Source organism: Nomascus leucogenys, chromosome 22a, assembly GCF_006542625.1.
Source record: "Nomascus leucogenys isolate Asia chromosome 22a, Asia_NLE_v1, whole genome shotgun sequence".
Classification (NCBI taxonomy): Eukaryota; Metazoa; Chordata; class Mammalia; order Primates; family Hylobatidae; genus Nomascus; species Nomascus leucogenys.
The window spans coordinates 4,784,257-4,792,110 of NC_044402.1; the positions used below are offsets into that span (position 1 = coordinate 4,784,257).

The following is a 7,854-nucleotide window of genomic DNA, read 5'->3' on the forward strand; positions in this document are numbered from 1 at the left end:
TGCATTTGCAGCAGAGCGGGGGAGTGAGGCCAAGCTGGGTGCCCCCTCCCCCTGCCCAGCCAGCTCAGACCCAGGCTCTGGGGAAAACAGTGTGAGTCACCGGGCGGCCAGAGTGCGTCCTTCCCTGCTAGCGCACCACACGGCAGGTTTCATAGGTAATGATGTCATTTATGAGGCTCCCGCTCGGGGCTGTGTCTGAGTCAGCCTGGCTGTGTCGTGACCAAGCGGAGGCTGGCAGCAGCGAGGCGTGGGCACGGGCTCTGCCGCCGGGCTCTGGCCTCTGTCCCCTCGTGGGGCCCAGGCTGCCAGCCCCAGGCCTGGAACGGGCAGGCAGTGGGGCTCGGGGAGCCGTTTGAGACCTCGGATTGATGAAGAAGCATGCATTTTCGTGACCTTGGCTCCTGCCTTGGAACGGGGGGCTCACATGCAGTGGAGGGGGACCCAGGAGTGAGCCCCGACTTCAGGAGGTTGCTGCCTGCAAAGTGCTTGTTGGGCGAAGGCCAGTGACATTCTGTGCGAATCCCTGCTGAAGGCAGATGGCCTCCGTTGTTAAACCTCCCGCTTAACAAACATCATCTCCGAACATACAGACACACAAACATATTTACATTTTTATAATGTGTATTTATTATTCAAATAGCTCGACAGCAAAGTGTTTGAAAACGAAGAGCAGGAATTCCGCGGTTCCTGCCCGGTCTCGCCATCCAGCTGGGAGAAGAGCACGGCCATTTCCTTCACTTAGTCCACGGCCACTGGGCGCTCATCCCCAGCACAGCCCTCCCCCTGCCGCGGCAAAGACTGTTCCTGTCCTGCTGAGGGCTGTGCCCCCAGGGACTCAATCGAGATTCTGTAAGATGTGGGGGATGTGGCGGGGGGGGGGGGGCTTCTCCACATCCCCAGGGCTCTCCTTCTCCCCCCGTGAGGTAGGAGAAGCCGCAGATGGGGTCTGCTGAGGAGCAGGCCTACGTGAGGGCCAGGCCGTGACCCATGGCTCCGGGGACCAGAAGGTAAACAATTTTGGCACAGGATGCACCCACTAGGTCATAGGTGGATTCGGCCTTCTCTGAGAACCGAGAAGATTCTGGAGTCTTTTGAAGCAGCAAAGGAGATCAGAGGAGGAGATGGTGGCAAAGCGGGGACTGAGACTCTTGACATGTGTTGATCCCAGGCAGAGCAGCCGCTGAAAGGGGAGATGGAGAGAGAGTGTCAGAAGCAGCACTGGGTGTTTTTCTGGGGTCTCTCCACAGTGCCCAATCGTTTCTGAATCACCAGGCGCGCTGGCACAGGGGTCTGCAGCCCAACCTCACAGAATGACCGCCTCTCTGCAGGCGGGCATCTCCCTGACAGCCCCCTCCCAGGACAGAAAACCTATAGACACCTGGCTGCTGGGTGTCAGGCCACCCGCCCGTTTCTCTTCCTTTCCTTCCAGCCTTTCCTCTCCCAACCAGCCCCCTCCCCACCCGGTCCCCCTTCTATTTTTCCTGGCTAAAACCAGCCACAGATACCACCACACCCGGAAAGAGATAAATAAATAAAAGAAAAACAACCTCAACTGTGAAAAGCAGTCCAAATCTGAATTTTTTCCGGCCTGAGTTAATTACACTTTAAATTGGCATGTTTACTGATCGGGGAATTTCAAGTTAACAGAGACAGCCCCCCCTCCCCAACTGTTTGTACAGTAAAACTCAGCAGGCTGGCGGGCTCCCCCAGGCCTTGGCAGGCCCCGCCGCTCCCCTGCCAACGACAGAGCATAACAGAAACATCTATTTTTGAGTGTTAGAGAAAACGAAGATCTCACAGATGGCGGGAAGCAGCATTCTGGATGGTTTCCTGCACCCAGGCTCTGGGCACCCTCTCAGCAGCCTCTTGCCCCAGGAAAGACCAGGGCCTTTGGCCTCTAGGGACACTGCAAGCTAGCTCCCTTGCACAGGGGCCTGTCTGCCTATCCCATCGTCGAGGACCAAGCCTGGTCAAGGCTCCCCAAGCTGTAGCACTGTCCAGTTGGCTTTGACCCCTTCTCCTTGGAGCAAAGCTGTGTGGGGTGTGGAGGGGGCTCTGGGCAGGAATCAGGGGTCCCTGATTCATTCATTCACTCAATGCACACCAATGGAGCGAGGAGCTACACCAAATAAAGTGGTGGCCTGATCTCTGCCTTCTCAAGACCGACCCTAATAATGGGCCTGGGTCTCCCCTAGACCCCATGTACCTTGGAAAAATCCCATCCCTGCTCCAGGCCCAAATAGAGGCAACCAGCGGACCTTCTGATGGATGCAAACCCAAGGAGGAATGCCTCCGGGGGCAGGCCAGACCCCAGCTCACAGCCACGTCTCCTAGCAGAAGTGGCCGGATGTGGCCACCCCCGCCCCAGGCCTCGGTTCATGGTCGGGATCAACCGCAGGCTCTGCTGTGGGGTGTCCACACCCTCGGGACCTGCCCGGTGCCCTGTCCAGTGCTGCCCACAGAGGGGAGACAAGGCCAACAAGCGTCACTGAGCACTTTCTCTGGACTCAGTCCTGTGCTAGGTACAGGGATGCCATCGTGCACAAGTCAGAAATAGCCCTGGCCCCAGCAGAGCCTGCAGTCTGGGTAGGGAGATACTTGCTGATCTAAGAAGCAGAGCAGTGGATATCTGACTGCAAATTGAGACTCTGTGCCTGTGAAGGATGAATCAGGGAAGGTTTCCTGGAGGAGGTGGCCTCCCAGAGCTCAGCTTGTCCTTCCTTGAGGTCCTTTCCATTCCCAGCCCCCCGCCGGTCACTCACTTGGCCCAGGGCCTAGGGCCTTTGGGCAGGCAGTGCAGCTGCACAGGCAGGTGCTGTACCTGCTCCCCTGCACGCCGCTGGGATAATGGGAAAATGATGAATGAGGCCCCATCACACTCTGCTTCCCAGCCCTCAAGCCTGTTCCCATCCATGACAAATGGTCCCTCTACCTCCACAGGGTCTTTTCAGCAGCCTCGGCTGGGAAGCCTTGGCAGCACTTGGTGGAGATTTATGCCCATCTTCCCCGGATTCTTCTTTGTTTTTCTGCTTCTTTATTCCCTCAAAATATGCTTTTATTTATTCATTCCACAAACGTTACTCTGAGTGCCTCCTGTGTGCTTCCTCCTGGTGATACAGAGATCGGGTTCAGTACACCCTCCTGTGTTGAACACCTGCTTTGCACTCGTGTCTGTGGTCAGATTTCATCCAAGGAGACAGGCATGAACTAAGCACCTACTATGAGCCAGCACTGCCAAGCCAAGGGCTCTGGCTCCTAAAAGCTCTGCCACAGGGTGGCCGAAACCCCAGCCCCTTGGGTATTGAGGTCCCGGCTTGGTGATTTTGCAGCCCTTCTTGGTCTGGGTCACCTCAATTTTCACAAAGAAGGAAGCTGCTTGTTCATCAGAGGAGGGTCTTGACCCCAGCATCTCAACCCCAAAGTTGGGGAGACAGTGCTCGGAACAAAAGCCACAGCAATGCACCCTCCCCTCTGTGGACCTCAGTTTTCTTACCTGTCCAAGGGTGTGAGCAGAGAGGCAGGACAAGAAGGGAGCAGCCCTGACATTTGGGGGTTCTCTGAATCCTTGAGGACCCCTGACGACCGTAAGCTCCGTGGGTCTCCAGGACTGCACCAGCCAACATGTCTGCGCAGAGTGGTGGTACACAGACAAGGGTGGGGGGGGGAGCCCCTGGTCCCACCCAGGAGAGATCAACCAGATGGTCTCAGCGCACCCACCACCTTCACTAGGTCTTGTTCACTCCATGCAACCGAGACAGCAAATATAGCCCTCAACTGCCATCGAGCGGAGTGAAAAACACAGGTCAACATAGATCTTTGGTATTTGGATGCCCATCATGCTTTGAGTCTTCTGACAAAGCAAGCAGCCCTCTCCCCAGGCCAGACACGCACCAAAGCATCCCACTTCATGGGTGATGGCACCATGCTGGAGAGACGACGGCGGGGCGGGGCGGGGGGGTACAGAGAAAAAACCATGAACTTTCTGGCAAGCTAAGTCTGGGGGAAAGTGAGCCTCCTCATCACATAATACCAAGAAAAGAGGCCCATTCGATGAGCGATCTGTCTTCCAGGACACAGGGGCTATTCTTAAAGCCCTTGCAAGCAGGGTGAGTAAGAGCACACAGCCTGGAGCCAAACCCTGCCCCACCTCCAGCTGGGTGACCTTGGTTGAGTCACTCAACCTCTCTGTGCTCCATTTCCTCAACTGTGGAACAGAAACTGTCTCCTCACAGCAGCTGATGGGGCCCAGGACCAAGGCAAGCGCCCCTTCAGGACAGCTATTACTTCCCCTCTTATCTCCCGCTGAAAACAACAAGGAAATGGGAACGGAGGTCCAGGTTGTTCAATTTCCCAACCATGTCCAGGAGACATAGTGGGGATAAATCAGGCCCTTGCACTGGAGAAGGGAGCATGCCTCGTGAACTTGGACCGGCGGCAGGGTTTACACACTGCCCTGGAGATGGGACAAGTCACAGAGCCTCTGGCTGAAGGATCCACAGAGACTTTCATCCTGGCCACCTGGGGGGCACACGTTCTCATTTGGCTTATCTGATGAGAAAGGTCCTTTGTTTATTTTTTCTTCTCCGCAAACAATAGATAAATCAATCATTTTTGCTTTTAATGAAATTCTGCATCGAGTGGCACAGGGTCACTGTGTTTGGGTTAGAAATGGGCGGGGAACATGCACGCTGCTGCCGCATGCCGGGCTGACGCTGGACTCATGCATAATTCTCAAGTGGCAGGTGATGCACCCAGCATTCTTCCTGAGTGGTGGCCTGGGAGACTCGGAGGGGGGCCGTGCCTGTTAATGCCGTGGTGTGCGGGGATGGTTATATTGAAGCTATTAAATAAGGCTAATGTCACTCTCCCCCTCACACGCACATTTAATATATTCCAAAGATGTGTAGATGCATTAACAGCAATTTTCATCTCCAAATGTTCCCATTTAGTCAACCCCATGCATAAAATATGAGCCCTAACACCACACTCCAGCCCGTTGCAGATGGAGTTCCCCAGAGCATCTGGCTCTCAGCGCTGGGGCGTTTGCTGGAGGGGCGGGGGCGCCATCAGTCGGCATCTGCAGGGGAACACGGGGCCTGTCACTTCCTCTGGGGCTTTGGTGCCCCCACCCCCTGAAAAGTGGAAGAGAGAACCCAGACCCAGCTGACTCGCGCCTCCTGAAGCAAATCTCAGCCTCATCCTGGAAGGGCAGAAAAAGCTGGAAAACCAAACAGCTTTGAACAAATGGGAAGAATGTCTAAAAATCGATTAACATATTCATGTACTCCATCACCACATCTTATTGACCGCTTTGTGCCCAGCACCTGCCTGGGAATTCACCTGATCCTGTCCCTGCCTTTGGGGACTCCATTAGTCAATCAACACACACTCACTGTTCTGCTACTGAACACAGCAGAGGGTGAGAGAGAGAGAGAGAAATTTCTGCCAATGAGAAATCTCACAGTCTAGGGCATAGAGAAAGTAGACATTAACATTAGGCAATTTCAGAGAACTGTAAGCTAGAAAGAAAACAGTAACGGGGCAGTGTAGAATGTGATGGGGAAGAGGCAAGGGGAGTTGCTTTTATAGGGTTATCAGGGATGACCTTGCTGAACAAGAGACATTCCATCCCCTTGGGAATTGTGAACCCCTGGGAAAGGAAAATGCAAAGGATGTGGACCTCTAAGGAAGGAAGGGCCAGAGCCTGGACAGGAGGCAGCCGAGGGCAGAGCAGGGCTGCCCAGGACTCAGCTCCGGAAGGAGGGGCGTGTGCAAGGCCAGAATAAAGGATGAAAACACATGGGGGATAGGCTGTGGCTCCAAAAGAAGAGGGGGGCTGCCACTGTGGGGGCCTGGGGAGTCCTCGGATTATTTTGGCACCAAGCCCGAGGGAAGGGGCCCGCAGAGGCACCCTGGGCAGTGAAGTTAAACAGTTGGACTCTGCACTTGGAAATGCTCTTCCTGGCAGAGGGAGGGGGCACTGGAGGGAGACCCAAGTGGCTGGAGGGGCCTAGCCTGTGGGGCGGCCTCTCCAGCAGGGCTGTGGCCCAGGGGCTGGGGAAGAGGGGTGCTGAGGGAGAGTGGGAGCAGGCAGCCCAGAGGGACGGTGCCAGGGATCCCCACTCCCATGCTAGGCACGGAGAGGAGCGGTCCTGAGGAGGAGGACAAGGGGGAGGGCAGGCATAGGGCCGCGACCTCCAAGGCAGCGATGTCTCTGCCAGGGGATGATGGCAGCCAGGCTCAGGAAGCTCTCCCGAGCCCAGGAGCTCACTGATCAACAACGAGTGATAAAGGACAGCCTTAGCTCATTCTTTGGGGTCACTCCTGAGGTGCTCCTTGCCTTCAGCCCTGGACCCTGGGCATGGGCAGCATGTTCTGGAGGCACTAAGTCTCCAGGTCAGCTGCAAACAGGCCTCTGGTCGTCTTCTCGTGGTCTGGGCAGGCCAGGGGTGCAAATATGACATAAGCATCAGGTAGCTGAAGGCCAGCCCAGCCTGGGGGACGTGCTAACCGGAAGCAAGGGCGTGGCAGGTGCTCCCGCTGACACTGGAATGGGGGATGCCATTCCGTCACACTTCCAAAGCCCTCCAGAACAGAGTGGAGCTGGGAAATTAACAGGCCAGGTGACACGGGTCCTACACAAAGTCCACAGGGTCAACCAGCACAGAGACAGCTGCTGCCTGGAGTTGGCAGCAAAGAGGAAGGCATCCAAGGTGGGATTCGATATCGGAAAGAGGTTGACTGTATAATATTCATCATATAGAAAGTGAACACCTCACAGGCAACCTATTTCAGGTACCACTGAGCAGCACTGACTCCAGGGAGGAGTCTTCTTCCTCGGTGACGGGCCCTGCCACCCGCCACCCGCCTCCAGGGTGGAGGCCAGCACGGGGCTGCAGGTGGAAGTCAAGCGCGTGCTCGGCCACCAGACATGCCTCTGGGGGCCCACAGGGCGTGCAACCGGCCCTCCCCACCATCAGCAGGTGCAGGAATCATGCAGGTGGATCTGATACTGAAGAGAGGCCGCTCGTGTCTTGTGTGTCACGATTTCTGCAAATGCAACACAGGCCACCTCTCCTCAGGCACCACGAGGAGCAGCACACGCACACGGCCACCCAAGGCACCAGCTCCCACCCAGGGTCTCACAGCACTGGGATGAGCAGAAGGCAGCCCGGGCGCAGGGAACGCATGCAGCTGCCCCCAACATCCTGGCAAGGGGCGGGTGGCCTTCCAGCAGGATGCCTTCCAGCGGGACTAGCTCCCCCGTGTCCTCTGCCTAGATGACACTGGCCGTGAAAAACAGACTGAGCCCCATCACCATTGCTCGTCAGCTTCATGACCGCCCCCCACCACAGTGCACAGCCCAAAGTCCACATGGCCCCCTGAAAGCTCCCCCAAAATGATTCGATAGGGGGGTCAGGGGAAAGGATGACAAATGTCACGCCAGCCCATGCATTCACATACCCTGGAAAGTCCCGCCTCAGGCGTGGCGCCCGCACGCCACCGGGCGGTAGTGGTACTGAAAACAGGCCATCTGTGTTATATTCGTCATTAATAAAAGCGAACTCATCACAGACAACCTCTTCTCAGGTACCCAGAGTGCCATCGGCTCAAGAACGTGGCTGCTGCGTCCCGTGGTGCCAGCGTTGCCCCCGGGAAGCAGTCCTGAGGATGGATGGGACATCAAAGGTGAGAAGACACAGAGACAGGAAAGAGACCCCCGCCCAGCCCACCCTCGGTGACCAGGCCCCACTGAGGCAGCGACTCCAAAGCACCCGTCCTGCTCCCACCCTCAAAAGGGCTTCATCTCCAATGGGTCCTCCAAGGTGAGATTTGATACTGAGAAAAGATCAA

At 56.4% G+C, this 7,854-nt stretch overlaps 1 long non-coding RNA gene across 1 annotated transcript; it reads right to left on the reverse strand.

Moving 5' to 3' along the window:
• Positions 1-603: 603 nt before the first annotated feature.
• LOC115832471 lies at positions 604-7,489 on the reverse strand. Its single transcript, XR_004027973.1, has 2 exons — positions 2,933-7,489; positions 604-1,180 (listed from the first exon to the last, which is right to left on the reverse strand). It is a non-coding gene; the product is annotated as an uncharacterized LOC115832471 (long non-coding RNA).
• Positions 7,490-7,854: the final 365 nt, after the last annotated feature.